The sequence below is a fragment of the Phyllopteryx taeniolatus genome, chromosome 3 (genome assembly GCF_024500385.1).
Source record: "Phyllopteryx taeniolatus isolate TA_2022b chromosome 3, UOR_Ptae_1.2, whole genome shotgun sequence".
Lineage (NCBI taxonomy): Eukaryota > Metazoa > Chordata > Actinopteri > Syngnathiformes > Syngnathidae > Phyllopteryx > Phyllopteryx taeniolatus.
In genome coordinates, this window is record NC_084504.1 from 24,250,754 (window position 1) to 24,273,262 (window position 22,509).

Sequence of the window (22,509 nt, forward strand, 5' to 3'; positions counted from 1 at the left end):
GATAAGATATGAATAATCATTCATGCGTGAGCAAACAATGACGGCACATATGAGCCGTTCTGTACGTGTTGCTTTTAAAGGGCCTGTGGGGTTTAAATGGTCCATATTTCACCAATAAGTTGTCCTTGTCTTTTTTTGCTGAAGAAAATGAAACTGGCAGTCATTTCCAAGAATATCAATGCGTTTCAGAGCATTTGGTTAATAACTAATTGCACTTGGATTGCAAGCACAATGGAAGAAACTCACCTGTAGTTATGGATCGTGCGTCACAATTCATTGTTCTTCAGGGACGTCTTGGGGAGGAGGACCAATTAGTCCTTGCCCACCACTGTGGCACAAATATCACCCGGCTGTCAATCAAGATATGGGTTTCTCTGGGGAATACATTTTTATATGGTGTTCTAACAAATGCGGTTAAATAAATAGACGATATTAACCAATGACAAAAACAACTGCAGGTGATGCAATGTGGACGTCGCTGTCGTTTAGGACATTAAATAAAGAAAAACAATAAGCGTACACGTCCATCGTTGTCGTTTCATAGGCGGTGCGCTGGTGCTGACACGCTTTAGTGAAGGGGGGGGGGGAAATAAATCTCATCACAAGTAATCTATGTGACAGACATTGTGAATATATGGAACCGTCGCAGCGTTCAGCATGTCACATACGGTTATAAGCGCTTTTGACTCGCTGACCAAATGAGTGAAGCGTTTGCAAAGAGGAAACTTCAAAATAGGTCGCTCGTCATCTATTCAAGAAGAAGTATTGATGGTTTTAATTTCAAAACAATACTGCAAACGCGCGACAACGAAGACGCAATGTGAAAGTCTACCTGGTTGAAAGAGGATGCAGACATTTTGTGGCTTCTTCCGCCAAGAGCCTGCTAAAAGATCTTGGCGTCCATGCACAGGCTTTGCAGCAGCCAATTGAACTTTAACTTATGTTGTTTTTACAGTATATACTGCAGCACTCTTACTCGAGCATTTTTCATTGTCTTAAATCTGTAAACTTTCACATGTCAATTTGGAGCAGGACTTAAATGAAAGCGCTTTCTCTGTATCATTCAAAAATCAAGCTGGCCAACAGAGTGATACATAAAGCTGGCTTTCGACTGTTTTGACGTCGAAAACCAAAATAACAAGGATGCCTGCATGTTGTGCTGCATATGGTTGCACACGGCGCCGTACAATCGCAACGAGGGGACTGGGAAGGTTGCCGACGTATGACCAGGGAGAGCCAATCACAAGCGTCACCTAAAAGGAGACGTTCCCAGCATGAAATAACAATAACGCTTTTCCTCATTGATTTTAAAATGGCTGCTTCTAATGTATAAGTGCTGTCGGACATGACGTAATGGTCGGCCAATCAGAAGCCGTGTCGTGTGTGAAGTGATTAAACACTGACGTACTTTTCAGAAGGCAAATTCCAGCCTAATTTCTACATTAAAAATCCTTTCTTAAACTAATTGACTCGTATTTTTAGTTTCTCAATATGGGGATTTTTTTTATTTGCTATGTGCTACAATCATCAAAATAATACATATTTGAAATATGAAATACTTCACTCTGAGTGTGTGCACTGTGCAGTTCATCTCTATAATGGCACTAGCTAATAAAAGATTTACACTATTCATGTGTGAGCATGATTGACATGAATGGCAGTGGTGTGTGCCAGAATGTGATTGACGTGCGCACGCGAACGCATTTGAGTAGTGTTGATGAGAGCAAGACGCGTGTGTGTGTGAGAGCATTTGAGTAGTGTGTCAATGAGAGTATTTGAGTAGTGTAAATGAGAGCAAGACTCGTGTGTATGAGAGTGTTTAAGTAGTCCTTATGAGAGCCTTTCAGTAGTTTGTGTGTGTGTGAAAGAATTTGAATAGTAAGTGTGAAGGCTAATCCTGAATAATGTGTTTGTGTTTTATGAAACTGCATTGTCCCCTTGCAAATAAAGTGATGAATAATAATGTCCTTAACGGCCCCTCATACCGGAACCTGACCCCCGCGATAAACGAAGGGGTTACTGTAAAACGAATTACAATTATGTAAATTTTTTTTTAAATCAAATTACATTACCTCATTACATGTAATTCATTACTCCCCAACACTGAACACCAATGCACTATACAATTTTCTTTCTGACACAACTGATGATTCGCCAATGTGTCATACTGCTGCAGCGAGATTATTTTGGATGTTAAATTTTCAGGACCCGGACGGGTTGCTGTGATTGATGGAACCATAAATTCTGCTCTTTACCAGAAAATCCTGAAGGCGACTGTTCGGACATCTGTTTGTGACCTCAAGCTGAAGCAGGGCAACCATCCAAAACACACCAGCAAGTCATCTTCTGAATGACAAAAAAATTAGAATAATAATCAGGTTTTGTAGTGGCCCAGTCAAAATCTGGACTTGAATCCCATCGAAATGACCTGGAAAAGACTGTTAGTGCCTGGAAACCCTCCATTTTGGCTGAATTAAAACAATTCTGCAAGGAAGAGTGGGCCAAAATATCTCCACAGACGTGAAAGACTGCCAGTTGTTCCTGTTGAGGGTGGCCCAACCGGTTATTAGGTTTAGGGGGGGCATTACTTTGTCACACAGGGCCAGGTATCTTTCAAGAGCTTTTTTGTTTCCTTGAAAAATCAAATCATCATTTCAAAAGTGCATTTCATGTTTACTTGGGTTATTTTTGTCTGATGTTTACATTTGTTTGATGGTCTTAAATATTAAAGTGGGGGGAGAAAAAAAAAATATATATATATATATATATATATATATATATATATATATTGAGCCGGGGGGGGCAATATGTTTTCAGAGGCAAAAAGTCAAAAGCGCTGTCGCCCTCGCGTCAGGACTCGTTAGCATCAACTCATCGAATGGGTATTTATGGCTGCTTCAGATGCGCCTAAATGCATCTCGATGGAGCTTGAACGTGTCGTCGGTGTGATTTTTGTGTTTGTCTCACTCCTGCATGTCTCGATTCATTAGCGACTTGCCGTCCGCCGTTTCTGCGTTTTTGATGGCGATCAATAACCGAGTGGTCCGTGATGGCCCTCGTGTCTCTGCAGCGTCTTCAGCGGCTGCCGGAGTCAACGTTGTGGAGTTTGGGTGTGCGTTTCGGTGGGAGGACGAGCCTGTCGAGACCATTCTCCTGTGACAGACCAATTGCGCTTACCCCCTCTGCGCTCAAAGTCAACTCATCGCGTTCTCATTTCACACTTGATGGCAGGCGGGAAGGGAGGGATGACTGAGGGAAGTGTGAGGAAGAGGAGGAGATGAGTACGAGAGGGTCTTTGGTGCAAAGGGGAGAGGAGTGGATGGAACAAAGCGGGAGTGTGAAAGCTCCGTCGGCAAAAAAGAAAAGTTTGCGGATTTCATTATTCCTTTCCATCTCTTTATTCGACCGCAGAGACCGGCAAGCGTTTATTTGAGAAGAGGACCTTGTGCCTATATGTACAGTGTGGGGTGGGGGGAAACGATAGCTAAAGATAGGTTCAATAGAAATGAGGGAAAAGGTGAATTTGTGACTAGCGGACCGCAAATAGGTGGGAGTTCACGAATATAATATGTTACACAAAGGCATGCTCAGTTGCAAATGACATGTACCCTTAGCTCAAATTCCTTTTTGTCCTGGGGCACATTGTAGTTACAATTTCCCTCAGAGGGCCGTTATGATTGTGAAACCATATAAATGTTTAATCATTGTGTTCTTTTTTTGTTTTTTTCTTGTTTTTTTTAAAGCATGTCTTCAGGTACTGCAACTTGATGAACTCGAGTCTTCATTTAGAGCAGCTCCTAATTGGAGCACATCCACTTAGCTCCGACGTAAACCTCAATTGTTTCATTAACATTCACGGATTATTCACTGGGGAAATAATCTAAACTCTTGTAATGCTGATGAACAGTAACATATTTTAGTTTTTGTTTGCCCCTTTGCTTTGCTCTATGGATCTTGGTATGTATTTGCTAAATGAGCTGCTTGGTGCAGCTAAGTAAAGTAGCACCTCCTTCTTAAACAGTTGCTATTTTTCGTTAATAGGTTCCCTCATTTTTTTTAATAGGAAAAGGAATACGCATTTTTTTGATAGCGTTTTTTCGAACAAACGAACGTACGGAGACAGACAACTATTCATACTCTCATTCATTCATACCATCACTGAGTGAGAACTGAACTCAGACTGGCTGCGCAGAAGACAGGCCAATGAATAAGTGACTTATAGCATGTTAGCAAATGTTCGTCATCTTTTTTTCATACACCTTTTCCCACAACAGGCCATTTGGACATCGTAATTTATAATTGCAGCAGAGGTTTTCTGGCCATATGCCCTCCCTGATACCGACCACACATTAAGCAGAAGGCCGAGCCTTGCGCATCCAAGACTTATAGTCACAAGGCAGCAAGTTTGTTGTCTGCACGCCGACGCCCAGGGACCCTCTCGGTTTTGTTCACAGAATCGGTCTTATTGGTCTTTGGTGTACCTTTTTGTAAAACATAAATTGGGATTTTGTAATCCCAGACACACGACCTCCCCAAATTTCCTGAATGCAGTTTAACATCCTACTCGGTATTTATGTTATCAAATAAAGCTTTGGGGAAAAAAAAGAGAGCAATGCAAAACTACCAGTTTCTCCGATTTTGAATATATACAGTATATTCTTGAGGTAAAAAGAATATGACTTTTATTTTATAAGCAACTGACAACATAATTCTGTAAACAAATACTGTCATTTGCACACACACAAAAAAAAAAAAAAGTTTTTTCCCGTGCTCTATATCAAATATACTTACAACACTGTAGGGATGCAAGGTTTACGAGCAGTTTTAGTACAATCCTATTCACTACCATGAAGGAACATCGACATTACAGTCATTTCCTTGGTGGAGGTAACAACTGAGCACATAATTGAATATGTATTTATTTATTTGTTTATCTGAAGCAGGTGACTCCATCCCGGGCTGCACCATTAGCAAATTAGCTCGTGCACGTTGGGAATCAGGCATCGAGCAAATATGTAAATTTTTTTACATTTGCAAATATGAGATGATGAATGCGTGCGCTGCGCATGGACGAACACAAAGGGATGACCTTGTGGACCGTCATAAAAGGGAAAAGAGGCCATGTTGAGTCCAACCAACTTGCCCACCTTTTGTCGTAAAATACAAACGAGGCTCAACTAAGACCAAAACCATGTGCATAGCACAATGGTTTCTTAATTAGAACCAGTGAGTGATGAAGCGCCATGCCTCAAATAATAACCAAAAACCTTCAATATACAGTTTGCATGCGGATGTATTCTCTTCTGAGGTGCAGCAATTTTTGGGTCTCCGTGACCCACCCATGCTCAGACACAAGGGGCCACCATTAGTCACTCAAAAAAGACTAGCACCTGCAGCACCACTTGAGTATGAAACCCCTTCACACCCAAAATCACTATGACGATACTTTCTCACCTCTCCTTTTTCACTTTTTCACTTGAAACCTCAGTTGTGCTTTTCCTGGGCACAACACTTGCCTGCATAGCATTTTCACCCGAAGCATTCAAATGTGGTTATTTTAAATTTCCTGATACTTCTACACTCGAATCACATATCGGTTGTCTTAGTTCAAAATTATCGTGGTGTTGTATGCGTGTATAAGTGTGCGCGTGTAAGTATGAATGTATACCTGAAAAATAATGTAAAGTTTGTAGAACTGCAGAACTACAGCATATTCAGACAGTAGCAAAACTCCTCTTATGGTGCATGTTTACTTTTCATACATTGTTATTATTATTATACCTTTTTTTAAGGTGGGCCTATTTTTTTTTTTTTTTAGGCCAACCTGTTCCACATAAGCAGCAATTGAGATACATTTCTGAAAGAAAGTCATTTGTTTTTGGAGCCTGAAAGGAAAGCATGCATGCATAAGTGATCCATCCATCCATTCTCTGAGCCGCTTCTCATCACAAGGGTCGCGGGAGTGCAGGAGCCTATCCCAGCTATCATCGGGCAGGAGGCGGGGTACACCTTGAACTGGTTGCCAGCCATATGTGAGAAAACATCTGAATAGTGCAGTCGTCTCCGCTAAGCTAATAAAAAGTCCAGCAGGGCATAGTGACAATGAAACCTCGCAGAGTGCTTTCACGATTTGAATGCAAACAACACTGTAATGCAAAACTAGGCTTGTATTGTGTTGACAGTGCTGGGATTGTTTTGCATGAATTTACATTTTTGCTCCAACTGGGAGGGATCTGTGGGATGATATATTACCAGCTGACACACAGTAGTTGCATTAATAGCTGACAAATGACACTTTCAAAACATTAATTGAAAAATCCCTTGATCTTACTTACAAGCAATACAGGGGATTCGTGAGTGAAGACTTCAGGGACGGTTAATTAACCACATAAGTGTAAATTTGAATCAGGAAGTGAATGACCCTGACAAGTAAACCATTAAAATAATATTCATATTTAATAAAGTGGGTAGGTGAAAAGCCGGCTAGTGTATATGTACTGTATGTATGTGAATATACGAGGATGGAGAGAGAGAGAGAGAGAGAGAGCGAGAAAGAATACTCAGAAAGTAAGTACAGTGAACCACCGCATATTCGCCGTACGGCATAATTTTGGGAGAACCTGTCGTCGGCCTGAATCTCGGCGAGTCGCTGTTTATGTGCTTAGGCTAAAAGCAATTCAAGTATTACTTTAGCGACATCTGGTGGAATCTTGGCATTGTTTTTGTTTTATTTGATTGGTTTTTTTTTTTAGACGCACTGTTTGTTACTTTGCAGTCCTTGAATGCACCTCACGCCGAGTCAAAAGTGAAAATGAAAGCATTGCTCCTTCGCTCCTAATGTAGCTACTTATAGCTTAATATCTCCATTCTGCCATTACAGTTTGCCTGTATTCCCTAACATGTAAATGCCAAAAGGTAAATTGAATAGCTTAATATCCTGAATGCACATATTTATTTGCCAATGTGTGATCTCATGTCAGTTTGTGCTAGCGTGTTACTCAGGCTAGTATTCTTGCTAATACCACCTTCACTAGCCTCGAGTGAAGGTGGTTTGTTTGTGTTGAACAACTTAACAACTGAACGCAGTCATTTATGTAACATGAGTTCATGATTGTGGACGAGCTAGAGGCATGGCGTTGATGCTTTAAAATCCTCTCGTTTTCAAATGCTTTGGCGCCACCTTATGGCATCTACACCCAATTAAAAACCCCTTCGGTGGGGTGTCAATTACTCGTGCATTCACCCTAGTTTGTATGATTGAATTTTAGTTACCATCTTTAATGAAATATTGATCGATTTCCCAGATGTTTGGGAGACACTAAAATCTGAGGAAAACCACCAATTTTGCTAAAACAAGCATCCAGATGAAGTAAACTAATCATTGCCATTAAAAAAAACACACAAGCGTATGAATTCCCCAGGTTTTACTGCATATATATATATATATATATATTGATTTTATTTTTATCCCCCCCCCCCCATAATTTAGTTGCAGTAAAGCTCAAAGTCATGCATTTGAGTGACATACAATCCGTGCAGGGTTGTTGTGTCCATCACTTTCTGATAGAGGCAGGTCACACAGGTGCGCCAAAAGCAATTTTCATCACATCGTCACTGTGCGTCAGTCTGTCAGGCGAGACCTCTGGGAACATTTTAGACATGCACCTATATTTATAATATAACTTGGGGCGGCACGGTGGGCGAATGGTTAGAGCGTCAGCCTCACAGTTCTGAGGACCGGGGTTCAATCCCCGGCCCCGCCTGTGTGGAGTTTGCATGTTCTCCCCGTGCCTGCGTGGGTTTTCTCCGGGCACTCCGGTTTCCTCCCACATGGTTGGGGAGGAAAACCCCGCCTCCTGCCCGATGATAACTGGGATAGGCTCCAGCACGCCCGCGACCCTAGTGAGGAGAAGCGGCTCAGAAAATGGATGGATGGATAATATAATATGGATACAGGTAAAGATAAGCTACACCGCTGCCACAAATAGAGGCCAGGGTTGTTTATTTACTCAACTCCAGGGAAGTATCTATTAGTGGCGGAAGCTGTTATTTGGATGCATTTTCAGAAAAATGGCAAACAATGTTAGTGGATTATTACAATTTTTGTCAAGTGAAATGTACAGAAACATCAAGAATCAAGGGAGACTGGGCGTAACATAAACATGGCTGCCCATAACATTGTGGAGCAATTCTGGTCAACGAGAATTCTTATTGCTTCTTCTGATCCTAAGATCGTATTTAATACTGTGCAGGGAATTAGTTTACAATATGCCATAAAACCACACACTTAAAACTAATCTGAGTGTGCTTTGTGAGGTGCTGCTGTTTTGGTTAGCAACAGAATTCCAAAGGGCTAATCATCCATCAACACATGGTCTGTAGCGCTTGACCTCATTAGGACCATGAGTGAGCAGGAGCCTCTGACTTTGGGCGAGAGGCAGGGTATACCCTGCACCGGTCGCCTTTCAATCTCAGGGGAAAATTCACACTCAGTTTTTCCGAAATAAACCTAACGTGCATGTTTTTGGAATGTGGAACTGGAGCTGGAGTATCCAAACGAAAACCGCACGCACAAGGTTTGAAAACTCAAATTTGAACCCAGAACGTCAGAACTGCAAGGCAGCCATGCTAACCAATATATTCACCATGCTGCCCTCAGGTTAATCAAGTCATTCTTAACGTCTGTGTGTAAATAATGTGTCTATGAACTGAGATAGTTACACTTATTACATGTTTTATTCCTAATAGTTAAAGTGAGCTGTCAATTGAAGGAAGGCGTCTACATTGACTCACCCAATGACTAATTGGGGCATCACATCTATTCGAGGGACGGTCACTATTTGAGGACATCCTATAATGCATGGTTGAATGTGTTTTTTGGTACAAGCGGAACTATGAATCCAGGTAACATTATTTGGCAACATCCTATTTATAAACATGAACAGATCAAGGAGGGATCCCTGTGGGACACCACCAAGGGACCCAGAAGGAAACAATTATGACAAAGTAAGATCTGCAGTAATACTCCACCATGCCAGTGCATTTATATTGAGGATGGACGAAACATAGTTCAGGTGTCTTTTGTCACGTGTGCGTGATGTTTGAGTCACTTTGTCAGCACAAACACATGGAATCATAAAGAGGATTTGTGGACATCCGCTGTGGGGAAGCTACTGATTTTTGTTGGGGGATTAAAGTTGCTAAATATTACATGACTAGGCTGTGAACACTTTGTACATACAACACACAGAGAGAGAACATATAGAAAGCGAGAGCCTGATTCATCATTGAAGATTGATAGTGAGTCAAGATCTTCGATCTTGAGGTTTTTCAATGTACTGTATATTGTGTGTGTGCGCATCTCTGCCTGTGAGACACAGATGGATGGGGTCGCAGAAAATTAATGAGTGGAGGAGGTTCCTTCGACTGGGGCAGACGGATGGCCAGTGTCAGCATGTTTATCTGCAAAGTTCTCCAACTGTCAACCGTTGCCATATTCAAGAGAGCATTGCCACCTGGAAAATAAACAGAAATCATAATAAAAGTGAAATGAAAATAATACAGTAGAAGTTCCAAAGTCCAATATAATCTGTTCTGTGATGCTGGACGGCTTCCAAGTTGTTTTTCCGCACAGGAAATAACGTGGCATGAATTAATTTCTTCCAGGTCCACAAAGCCTTTAAAAGCTGTAAAGGCAAGGATTTACAGTTAAGTAGGATTTCAACATTGTTAACTGTCATACAAGTGTAGAAAAAGTTAACCACAGGAAAAATACCACAAAAATAAAGTAAAAGTACTCACCGTTTTAACCCTCAAAATGCAGGGTTCCTTGGGAAATTCGTGGCATCGCAGTCACCCCGTTCCATGGCGGCCTCATAAAAAGCCAAAGAAAAAGCTAAACATACAAGTATCCACCTTGCCTTCATGGTACCCTTCACAATATTTGCTGACGTTACACATGTATTGTTGGACCGTTTTATTATTCGGTATATATTTAACTTCATCATATCTTCTCGATTTGATTTGAATCAGAATTGTCCTTCCGCCTGAGAAAAGAAAAAAAAGCCAAAGCAGTACGAATCGATCAGCTGTACAGGTGACGGGATATTTGGTGTAATATACAGCAGTTCCCTGCCATTAATATGACAACTGTTATAGTGTGCACTTCAACAAATGACAGTGGAATTGCACCGGGCTTCAACTTATCGAACCAATCAGTCACTGCATGATGTCTAATACGTTGTCATTTTTTTTTCCTTCACTCAAGGTCAACGCAGTTTGCGATTTTGATGTGAAAAAAATGACAAAGGGACGGCCTGACAGCGTTGCTTGGAAAAAGATACGTACAGGACATGCTATTTCCCTCGGGGACATTTTTGTAGCGCATAAACACTTTGTATGAGTTGCTATGTATGTGATTGCTTGGCGTTCTTTGTTAAGAAGTACCCATGTAAATGATTACATTTAATTATAAATGTGGGGAACACCCTGGTCGCCAGCCAATCGCAGGGCACCTATAGACAAACAAACGTTCACACTCACAATTCACACCTACGGACCATTTAGTCTTCAGTAAACCTACCATGCATGATTTTGAAATTAGATAACCCACACAAGCACCGGGAGAACATGGCAACTCCACACAGGAAAGTCAGAGCTGAGATTCAAACCCAGAACCTCTCGAGTGTGAGGAAGACCCGGTCCACCGCAAACTGCAAGCACAATTAACAACAGGTGCATGAGATCAGTAAGATGCTAGGAGAACTAACATTTCATAGCCAGTGTCTTTAATATTATTCACGCTGTTGTTGTGACATTTTGTTTCTTTTAAAGAGAAGAAGAAGCACTCCAGTCTGCTTGTTTGTTGTTAGTGTAAGCTTGTCCAAATTCTTTAGGGGGTTACAGAATGGAGAATTTTGGATTGACACTGTCAGAGAGGTATTCATTTTGTATGATTGCGGTATGATGTTGGTAGCTCACAAGATTGGACTCTGAGGGAAAGCCTTGGTGGTCACTGGAGCTTCAGCGTGGAGATTTTTGCAAACATTTTTTTAGGGAAGGCCTCAATGCATGATGGATGAGGACATCAATGGAGCCCTTCTGCACATCTGACATTTTTTTTTTTGGGGGGGGGGGGGGGGGGTTGGGCCTGTGTGCCACCATTTTTGCACAAAGTGTAGAGTGAGAGAGAGAGAGAGAGAGAGAGAGACACTCACACATAGATAGAAACAATTTGGAAGTCAACTAAATACACAAAAAGTGAGTACACCCCCTTACATTTCCTAAATATTTTCTTATTCTCATGGGACACGGAAGAAATGACACTTAGCTACAATGTTAAGTAGTCAATGTACAGCTTGTACTGTATAAGAGTGTAAATTTACTGTCCCACACAGTCATGAATGTAAAAACTGATTGCTACAAAAGTGAGTAGAACCCGAAGGGAAAAGTTGTTTTCACTTTGCGGTGTACTCACTTTTGTATTTATTTTGAGGGGACAGTCAATTTACACTCTTATTCAAGCTGTACACTGACGACTTCACATTGTAGTAAAGGATCAGTTCTTCTCATGAACTATGTTTCCAAAAATGTGAATGTTTACTCACTTTAGTGTACTACTATACTGAATTGGTTGCATGTATTGACCTCCAAGTTGTCAATGTCAACTGGATTGTTTTGAAAAGAGTAACGTCCGCCCACCGGTAATGGTGCTTCCTTCCCGCTGAGGGAGACACGCTGAGCAAACAGGGGAGCTTTACTGCTAGGAATCAAGGTTGCCAATTAGACCGTATGTGTTTTCTATCCACTATAAAATGTGAGGAAAAAAAATAAAAAATAAAATGTTATTATCACGCCAGGGAAGCATGATGATTTCTAATTTCACCTCCCACCATCTTACAACTGCCCCTCATTAGTAGCACATTTCCCACACATCCAACAACAACAAAAGTAAAACTGCGTTTTAATAGCAATGCTGATTTTTTATTTTTTGGTCATAGAAATATCAAGCTGTCGTTAGGATCAGTGATTCCCAACCAATGCGCTGCAGTACATTGGTGTGTCTTGAATCAATGTTTGGGAGTGACTAAATACTCATAACTAGATTATGTAATTTAATTACAAAATGCATGTCATTGTAATGCATTGCGTTATACTGGGACAAAATATGTATTTAAATTACAGTTGCGTTTGAACATTTCCATCATTACAATTTTAGTTACATTTGAAAAATAGCCGCAAAAGGTCAGAATTTTTTTTCATATCACTTCCTCTTTCTAAAGCCAGCGCTTGTCTGGTCGTGCCATTCAGGGGCAGTCATAAACATGACATATTTTTCCAAATATCACCTCAAGGCGCCACCTTGTGGTTACACTGGCCGCTGGGGAGGCGGATCCCGTCCGGTTTGTCGCGTCGTGGGTTGGGGCAAGGAATAAGGAAGTGGCAATTGCCGAATGGCCACCGGATGCACTTGGTCATTTATAGTGGCTTTTTAAATACATTTTTGACTGACAATCTGGCTGTTGCCGATGTAAAAATTGGAGACAATTTATTTCTAAGTGAGCAAAGTCAGCTAGTGGATCAAATAATTATTTTCTCCAATGTATGTACAAAGGGAATATTGTACCAGGAAGAAGGTGCATTGACAGTAATGGATGCATTGCATCCTAATGTAACAGAGTCGTGATGCCTTGTGAGTAACACACTCAAACAGATGGAAATAGCAGAACAGGAGCTAACAGTGCAACAAGGGGAAACTCCCAAAGGGTTTAGTCTATAGGCCTGCTGCAGCATTGATTGAAAAATAAACCTAAGCTCCATCAAAAGACAGACTTCTTCTATGAAGTCTTCTATGAAATATAGAAAAGACGGCGGCCTCTTGGAGCGAAAGCAAGAGAGCTTCTCTGAGGAAGGAGCAGCCTCGTGCACTTTTGAAGATGCTGGCGGCTAAACTAACGAACAGAATGTTCTTGTCGGTGTACATACAAGCCATTGGCAGAGCTTCACCTGTCCAATAAATGCTTTCCATGTCAGGAGAAGGAATTCAGCCTCGGGGAGGGAATAACAGAATAACAGTATCTATTTTGTCAACGATAATAACAAGACCATACAGCGATGATGCGGTAATTGGTATTGGTAAGAAAATGACTTATGGTACAGCAGGAAATCTAGCTAAGTGAAGAAGGAACAAAACTTGAAATTAGCACTTATCTCTAGTCTGATGAGGGTGTACGAACATTTTTGAGTGTTTCGTAAAAAAGATAAACAAACAACAGTCATTTGGCAGATTTCACCTCAGAAATGTAAATTGATCACAGTCATCGTTGTATTTTGTATGTGCACATTTAAGTGTTTAAGATGACATAGAGGAATATTTTTCAGCTTTTAAAAATAGATTAAGCGAATCGACGTTTTCACAACGCTAATTATATTATAAAACATTGGCCTTAGTTTCATAGCTAATTTTGTTACCCAATTTTGACCTGCCCGCGTACTTTGTCGTTCACCCGCTTAGAACATTCCGCAGTCCAAAGTGGTCTGCACTCGGCTCATTAACACAAAGTAACGACAGTTCCACATCATTTCGGAAGTATTTCGTTTAATCATCTATTTTGTCAAGTGAATGTTCTCATCAGAGCTGGAGCCAATCCCAGCTGACCGGGTGAGAGGCGGGGTACGCCTTTGACATTTCTGTCGCCAGCCAATCACAGGGCACATGTAGACAAACAAGCATTCACGCTCATGTATTCGGCGTGTGGGAGGAAAACGAAGTACCCACAGAAAGCCCGCACAAGCATTAGGACGAACATTCAAAGTCAAGATTCCAACCCAAAACTGTGAGTTTCCACCCCAAGAATGGCAAGAAAAATTAATACCACAAGGCGAAGTTTTCGTCAGTTGCTTGAATCACATTCCCAGCAACTCTACGAGAAATTATCCAGTTTCCAGTACAGTGGTCCAAAATATATTATTTATTTATTACTAATGTACAATATCCCTGCTAGTGACATATAGTGACAGGCAAAACAATGAAACGGTCTTCCACTAGATGGCAGAAGGTACAACTAACCTGTGTAGTCACCTGTTGCCATTCACGCAACAGAATGATAGCTTCGTGTTCTACTAAACGGGCCCAAATTTCACATTGCGTAAGTATATTTGTGAGGTCACTGAGATGTCAGTATTTCAATGTAAATTATTGTTCCTTGGCTAAATAAAGATCGGGAAAAGTCCGACTTGCAAACAAGTGATAAGTGCACAAAATGGGACATATTTGGACTTCTGTACCCGCTTGAGAATCAGCAGCCTGACTCCAGTTTTCAGTCACAATCACCCTGCCTAGCTGGCTCAAAGCGGAAATGGTCTAATTTCTCACATCTGCACCATGTGACGGCGCTTGATATATTACTCTCAGCTGGTGTCAAAAAAAAAAAAAAAAAAAAGAAGAACGATGAGGCTCGGTCGCAAGACGCAACTTTGAGAAGGGAACATCATGCACGATAATGTCTTTGTAGGAAGCATTACATAAATCCAGTATGTTCAAATATTGTTCTGACAGGGACGCACATTCCCAATTTAGTACGAAGCATGGGCATATATCACATTTTACACATCAAATCAGTGTTTGACGAGAGCTCATCAAATCCCTTCCCCGACGTGAAAATCCTCACATTAAATTGAAGAGGGAAGTAATCAGCTATTTCAGCAAGGTGTCCGCACCTGCAGGGCAAACATTAATTCCACTTTAGAGAATAAAACTACCTCGGGGGCGTAGGAGTTGAGAGGCTTCTGACATTTTCTTTTTTTCTCTTTTCGAGGGCTGTTTACTGGGAGATCATCACGCTGTCTGCAATATTAAAAGGCTGTGATCAGACTTCCATTTTTGAACGGAGGCGATTAGACCGCAATTAGAATGCGGTCTAGCTGGTTTGAATGTCTGCCTCGAAGTTCCGAGATTCTGAGTTTAATCTGCGGTTTGCGTGTTCGCGCTGTGCTCGCATGGGTCCTATCAGCGCACTATAGCTTCCGCCCACATTCCCAAAACAAACATTTTAGGTTCATTCGTGACTCTAAACTGGCCATGAGTGAATAGTTTCTTTGTGTGCCCTGAAATTGACAGCCGACCAGTCCAAGGTGTACCCAGTTTATCGCTCAATGTAAAATGGGATAGGCTACAGAATAGCCGCAACCCAATGAGGATAAGTGGTATAGGAAATGGATTGATGAACGGATGGGTAGATTTTATAATCAGGCAGTACAGCGGGCCTAGTGGTTAGCATGTCTTTATCAAGGTCAGGGGCGGAGTCAGGGGAGTGGGGCCCGGGGTGGCCGCGCCCACCCTTGACTGCAACTCAGCCACCTCCATCGTTCATGTTTTTGTCAGAATTTTTCATTTTGTTTCTGAGGGGCCACAAGGCACTAAGGAAGAACAGGAACAATTCCATTCACATTCACATTCACATTCCATTCTTTTTGTTTTGTTTTTTTTGGGGTGAAGGTGGGGGCTTCAATCTCATCTTTAGCTAATACAGCTCACAAAAAAAATGTACTTAGTTGTGTAATTTCACACTCGATGGGTGGGTAGGCACTCCATCGACCCACATACAGTATTCGTAATCAACCAATTCCAAAGCCAATTTTCCACAATACCGTGTCCTCTTTAAAGGGAATATCACCAGATATGACCAAGGTAGTTCAACAATCAGTTTTTCAGAGCTGTATACTGTTGGAAAAAAAATAATAAATCACTGTCCATTTTTCCCAGGGCTAATCAAGTGATCACTTGAAGGGGACGACATGCTGCCGTCTGCCACATTTGTCTCAAAAGCCGGTGGGAAAATATCTGCATGTCTGATATCAATCAGCCTCCAGGGGAGCGAGGAGATCACTGGGCGCAATCCAGACCATAACCGATGTGTGCCTTGGTGATTTTGTGCTTGGGTGACGCTCACCCGAACATCTCAGGAGGCGGACGCTGTCATTATCACGACCACCTTTAGCAAACAAGCCTTTTAACAAGTTCATTTCAATGGATGCCATTGAGCCAATTACCAGCTCATGAAGCGCACTTGTCATCCATATCGGCCACTGTAATGGAAAAAGAAGCCAGGAAGTGAGCTTATTGTTCCCACACACACAATTCTGAATCGTATCTTCCAAAAAGTTGTGATCCATCTTTCTAGTGTTTATCCAATGGATCCCGAGTCCCGTGTCTGTTGGTTAGGGTTAGAAGATAAGGCGAGACCCAAGGGAAATTCACTGGTAGCTACAAACATGGGCAAGGAATATTGTCTTTTTCTGATAAAAGGTATCACATAGGATCTCACGCTTCAACCTTGTGGTTACAAAAATTGTGCCGGTTGAGACAATCAAACAGTAAGTGTTCTTTTTTTTTTTTTGTGCTCCCCCCAAAAAACGAGAAAAAAATGCAACTTTACAGACAACTGCAATGAGGATCCGAATGTAGACTTCAATCTTCTTGTGTGGAGTTTGTCTGCATGGGATTTCTCTGGTTAATCAGACTTCCTCCCACATTGCAAAGGCATGCATGTTGGGTTCATTGAATACTGTAAATTAGAGGTGGCAAAATCTTGAAAAAATGTTTGCTTTTTCCCTTTTAAAACTATACATCTTCGCCATCTTGACAAGAACGAAGCCGTAGTTTGTCAGGACATTTTTTTGTATATTACCAAAATAAAGTCTAACAAGGGAAAAAGTACAAATTTTAACAAGTGAATCTGAAAAAATACATCTTTATTCTCTACCAACGGTGAGGGATGCGGTCAAGCTGAAGAAGGAGTCCTATCGGGCCTTTTTGGCCTGTGGGACTCCTGAGACAGCTGATGAGTACCGGCTGGCCAAGCGGAATGCAGCTTTGGTGGTCGCTGAAGCAAAAACTCGGGTATGGGAGGAGTTCGGTGAGGCCATGGAGAAAGACTTCCGGACGGCTTGGAGGAAATTCTGGTCCACCATCCGGCGTCTCAGGAGGGGGAAGCAGTGCACCACCAACACTGTGTATAGTGGGGATGGGGCGCTGCTGACCTCGTCTCGGGACGTTGTGAGTCGGTGGGGAGAATACTTCGAAAACCTCCTCAATTGCACCGAAACGCCTTCCCATGAGGAAGCAGAGTCTCGGGTCTCTGAGGCGGGCTCTCCTATCTCTGGGGTTGAGGTCACCGAGGTGGTTAAAAAGCTCCTCGGTGGCAAGGCCCCGGGGGTGGATGAGATTCGCTCAGCCTCCCTGGTAAGGTCGGGGACAGTGCCTCTGGATTGGCAGACTCGGGTGGTGGTTCCCCCTTTTTAAGAAAGGGGACCGCAGGGTGTGTTCCAACTACAGGGGGATCACACTCCTCAGCCTCCCTAGTAAGGTCTATTCAGGGGTGCTGGAGAGGAGGGCCCGTCGGGAAGTCAAATCTCAGATTCAGGAGGAGCAGTGTGGTTTTCGTCCTGGCCGTGGAACAGTGGACCAGCTCTACACCCTTGGCAGGGTCCTCAAGGGTGCATGGGAGTTCGCCCAACCAGTCTACATGCGTTTTGTGGACTTGGAGAAGGCGTTCGACCGTGTCCCTCGGAGAGTCCTGTGAGGGGTGCTTCGGGAGTATGGGGTACCAAACCCCCTGATACGGGCTGTTCGGTCACTGTACGACTGGAGTCAGAGTTTGGTCCGCATATCCGGCAGTACGTCGGACTCGTTCCCGGTGAGGGTTGGACTCCACCAAGGCTGCCCTTTGTCACCGATTCTGTTCATAACTTTTAGGACATAATTTCAAGGCGCAGCCGAGGCATAGAGGGGGGCCGGTTTGGTCGCCTCAGTATAGCATCTCTGCTTTTTGCAGATGATGTGGTTCTGTTGGCTTCATCAGGCCGTGATCTCCAACTCTCACTGGAGGAGTTTGCAGCCGAGTGTGAAGCGGCTGGAATGAGAATCAGCACCTCCAAATCTGAGAACATGGTCCTTTGTCGGAAAAAAGGGAGGCGTGCCCCCTCCGGTCGGGGATGAGATCCTGCCCCAAGTGGAGGAGTTCAAGTATCTTGGGGTCTTGTTCACGAATGAGGGAAGAATGGAACAGGAGATCGACAGGCGGATTGGTGCAGCGTCTGCAGTGATGCGGACTTTGTATTGGTCTGTTGTGGTAAAGAAGGAGCTAAGCCGAAAGGCGAAGCTCTCGATTTACCGGTCGACCTACGTTCCTACTCTCACCTATGGTCACGAACTGTGGGTCGTGACCGAAAGAACAAGATCCCGGACACAAGCGGCGGAAATGAGTTTCCTCCGCAGGGTGTCCGAGCTCTCCCTTAGAGATAGGGTGAGAAGCTCGGTCATCCGGGAGGATCTCAGAGTAGAGCCGCTGCTCCTCCCCATCGAGAGGAGCCAGATGAGGTGGCTGGGGCATCTGATTCGGATGCCTCCCGGGCGCCTACCCAGTGAGGTGTTCCGGGCACGTCCCACCGGGAGGAGACCCCGGGGACGACCCAGGACACGCTGGAGAGACTACGTCTTTCGGCTGGCCTGGGAACGCCTCTGGATCTCCCTGGAAGAGCTGGATGAATTGGCTGGGAAGAGGGAAGTCTGGGCGTCCCTGCTAAAGCTACTACCCCCGCGACCCGACCTCGGATAAGCGGTAGAAAATGGATGGATGGACATCTTTATTCTCGTAATATTACATCTTTAATTGTGGAAAAGACTCCTTTATTCTCTAAACAAAAACAAATAAATACATAAATAAAAAAATGGAACTATACTATATCCCCTCAAAAATAAGCCTTTTGTTCTGGTAAAAATGGGACTTTATTCGTATAATAATACACTTTTTGTCCAACCCCCCGATTTTATTCATGCATGGATGTGAAATTGAAGTGATAGTTTGTCACAATCATATCACCGCTTTTATTTGACCCCAAGCTAACATAGGGTAATTGGGTTTATACTTTGTTTGTTTTATGTTTGCACTGTTTCCCATACGTAGATACGCATTCTTTTACGTGATACGAAATGAAATTATTTTGCAGACAACTAAACTACGGCTTGTGGAAATGTGGGGGCCCAAGTTTGAGAACGACTGCTCTGAAAAATATGAAATGCTGACACCAAATTGGGGCTAATTGAAGCTTTTGTGCGGAAGCCAGTTTTTGAAGACAGACAGTATGTATCTGAGTAAAGTATTTAACTGCTATAACAGCTTTAATTAGGTTTAAATAAAGAGAGTGTGCCCTAAAAAAGCAGAGTCAGTGCTTCACTGTCCTTCACGTTCGTTGCCCTCTGCCAGTTGAGCCCACATTCTTCTTTATTCGCATTGGCCTGAGTGCTTTAAAAGCTGAACAACTGATAAGAGGACGTTTTAGATTTAGAAAGCCGCTGATAAGAGGATGTTGAGGATGTTTTTTTTGTTGCTTTTAGATGCGAGTCTTATCTGTCGTCTTTTGTGCGTTATCAATGATTCTTTTTCCTTTTCGGGGTGCGGGAAGGATTAGGAGAGATTTACGGAATTTTGTCAGGGGGCAGCTGATAACACTGACACCTGCTGCTTCTGTTTGTGGAACAAGAAACTGAGGAAAACCCAGGTACTACTTCGTCAGTAAGAATCTACTGATAGCTCAAAGTGAGTTGGTTTTGTGATATATGTGACTTTCAGCACACGTTTTGTTTGTTTGTGCCAGACAGACTGGCCTGATTTCACAGCCTACAGGGATTATTTCCCCCCACATACACATACACAACCTTGAATCTTTAACCAAAAAAAAAAGCAATAGGAGCAACAGACCTCTTCTGAGCATAAGATATCATAATTCACATTCGCACAGGAAAAGAAGATTGGAAAAACATTCTGCTCAGATGGGTTCATTTCTTCTGTGACATGAAGTTGTTTGGGTCTCAACTAAGAAAGTAAAGATGCAGCCTGGCTTCCATTTATGCTTGTGCTCGTGTATAGAGTCATCCGATGGTTGCTTCTTCACAGGGTGTCCAAACATTCACTCTTAATCTCAAGATGCTTTTTATTTTTTTTAATGTGCCACTATACTGAAATGGCTTTACATTCACTAATGTCAGTGCTGTGAAGGAAAATTAAGGACACACTGAACAGAAAATAATAGAACAATAAAAAAAAAAGATCAGTAAATGTAGTGGAATCCCAGCGGGACCTTGACTTAATGGACCAGATTTACCAGACTTCGGATTTAACGGACAGAAATGCTGTTTTGTTGGAATACAAAATCATCCCTCCCATGCACCAGCGGGGTAAATTTGATAAACTTTAAAACTTTTAAAACATGTTAAAGCTTTTTAATAACTATTTACAAAATTGTTGTACTGTAATTGGTGCTTTTAAGCCATGAAAAAAAGTACATCATAATATTGTTCTGTACTGGTGTTTTTAGGCCATGAAAAAAAGTGCTTTTATTTAACAGACAATGGGATTTAACAGACAACCCCAATTAGTCCGTTAAATCAAGAATCTACTTTACAAACACACACACACAAATATATATAAAATATTTATACAGTGTATTTATATAATGTGCTTCACAGAACTAATAAAAGTTATCTTGTGAAGAACTATTCACGCCTTGCCAAAGTGCTGCTTGTCATGAAGTTCACTACCAGCAACTAGCGATCATAACTATATTTTTGCTTGCAACTCAAGAAAAAAAAAAAAAAAAAAAAAAAAAAAAAAAAAATCGGCTGAGCGATGGCTTGTATGTAAAAAAAAACTCGTAAGTTGGGTACTCGTAAGTCGAGGTACCACAGTACAGCAATAATAAGAGCGACATGATCTGTCTTGCCTCTATTTTCTATTTCTATTTCGATCTATCCATCCATCCATTTTCTGAGCCGCTTCTCCTCACGGGTCGCGGGCGTGCTGGAGCCTATCCCAGCTACACCCTGAACTGGTTGCCAGCCAATCGCAGGGCACATACAAACAAACAACCATTCGCACTCACATTCACGCCTGCGGACAATTTAGAGTCTCCAATTCATGCATGTTTTTGGGATGCGAGAGGAAACCGGAGTGCCCGGAGAAAACTATTTTCTATCATTTGATTGTTTAAGTAGGAGAAATCCAGAAATATAAGGGTCAAATGGGGAAAAAAGTGCAATACGGGCAATAGATTACTACTTACTAAAACAATTTGAATGACCATGAACAACGATAAGGAAGTCAAGTACTGTTTCACTTTTGGCGGATGTCGGGTAATCCGGAGAACATGATTTAAATCAGAAATGAAAATATCAATTCAGCAACCTCAATACTTACTCATCCTACTATCTGGAGTTCTTTAACATAAACAGTTTCCATCCACAGCATGGTAGCCAATAGCGTGAAGACCAGTCTAATGAAGACTGACTACTTGCTCAATAACTAATTTTCTTGTTACACTGAAAGTCATGTAAAAGTGCTCATTGGTGTGTACCACTTCCAAACTGGGACCAAACCCCCCCCCCCCCAAAAAAAAAAAAAAATGAAGCGACATTTCTCCTGGTGACCAAAGCACAAACAAGGTAATTCAATTTGAAACGAAGATGAAAAAGGTATAAAACCACAAATGGCTTATACAGTGGACAACGTAGCATTATCAATAGTATCAATAGCTTTAGATACAGCTGTGCTGCCAAGCATTCTATTACTCACCACGAGAGCATGTACAGTAGGTTCTCATTAAGAAGTTGTGCTCAGTGCATAGTTATTATATAAAACAAACATTTGTCTGACTGAATAGCTTAAACCTACAATACTCCAAGGATTTCCACTAATAGCAGTTTATTTACTCAACTGCACATTGGAGGGTTTGGGGGAAGCATCTAGCTATTAGTGAGGGGTAGGTATAATACTAAAAAAAAAAAATTCATGTCCAGTGAAACTGGAGTTCAAAACTAAATAAAATGACAATTACAGTGATCAATTAAAAAAAGGACAAAACCTGAAATAGACTAGGTGGAATATGACCATGGACTCGCACAACATTGCAGAGATGTCAAGACAGCTTACTGGATTGCTAATCATGTCCACATGAGGTAAGATCATCATCAGGCTTCTGCTTGAAAGAAAAATGTCAGGAAAAGCCTACTTCATGAGTCAAACTGATGATTTGGGGTTAATCAGAGGCTCTTTAAATGGTGGCAGGTGTGCGCTGACTCCCGCTCAACATGAGTTTGAATGTGATTGGTTCACACAGCCACAGCCCCTGTTGTAAGAGGGTGTGCACACTTGTGCAAGCAGATTATTTCTGTTGCCTAAATTATCTATAAATCCACTCATCAATCTCATCTGAAACTATGTGCTGATGTTTTGGTTAGCAACAAGGTTCAAATGGGCTCAGCAGTTAACAGTAGCGTCGATGAACCCAGATAAATGCGGTTACTACCCGTTTTTTTGTTTCGTTTTTTTCCTGATCAGATCAAAGTGTCTATTTGATGGAGACATTTCTTTTTCTTCAGCGACCAATTGGCCCAGGATGTCAATTAGAGCAGTGATGCCTGACAACTGCGATGATCTAATTCCAATGCATCGG

At 42.1% G+C, this 22,509-nt stretch overlaps 1 long non-coding RNA gene across 2 annotated transcripts; it reads right to left on the minus strand.

Annotated features, from left to right (window-relative positions):
* Positions 1-7,489: 7,489 nt before the first annotated feature.
* LOC133475881 (uncharacterized) lies at positions 7,490-22,073 on the minus strand. Of its 2 annotated transcripts, XR_009787969.1 has the most exons (4): positions 21,987-22,073; positions 10,583-10,712; positions 9,802-9,872; positions 7,490-9,686 (listed from the first exon to the last, which is right to left on the minus strand). It is a non-coding gene; the product is annotated as an uncharacterized LOC133475881 (long non-coding RNA). The 2 variants fall into 2 exon arrangements; XR_009787968.1 differs by lacking the exon at positions 9,802-9,872 and having other exon boundaries at positions 7,490-9,515.
* Between the last annotated feature and the right edge of the window lie 436 nt (positions 22,074-22,509).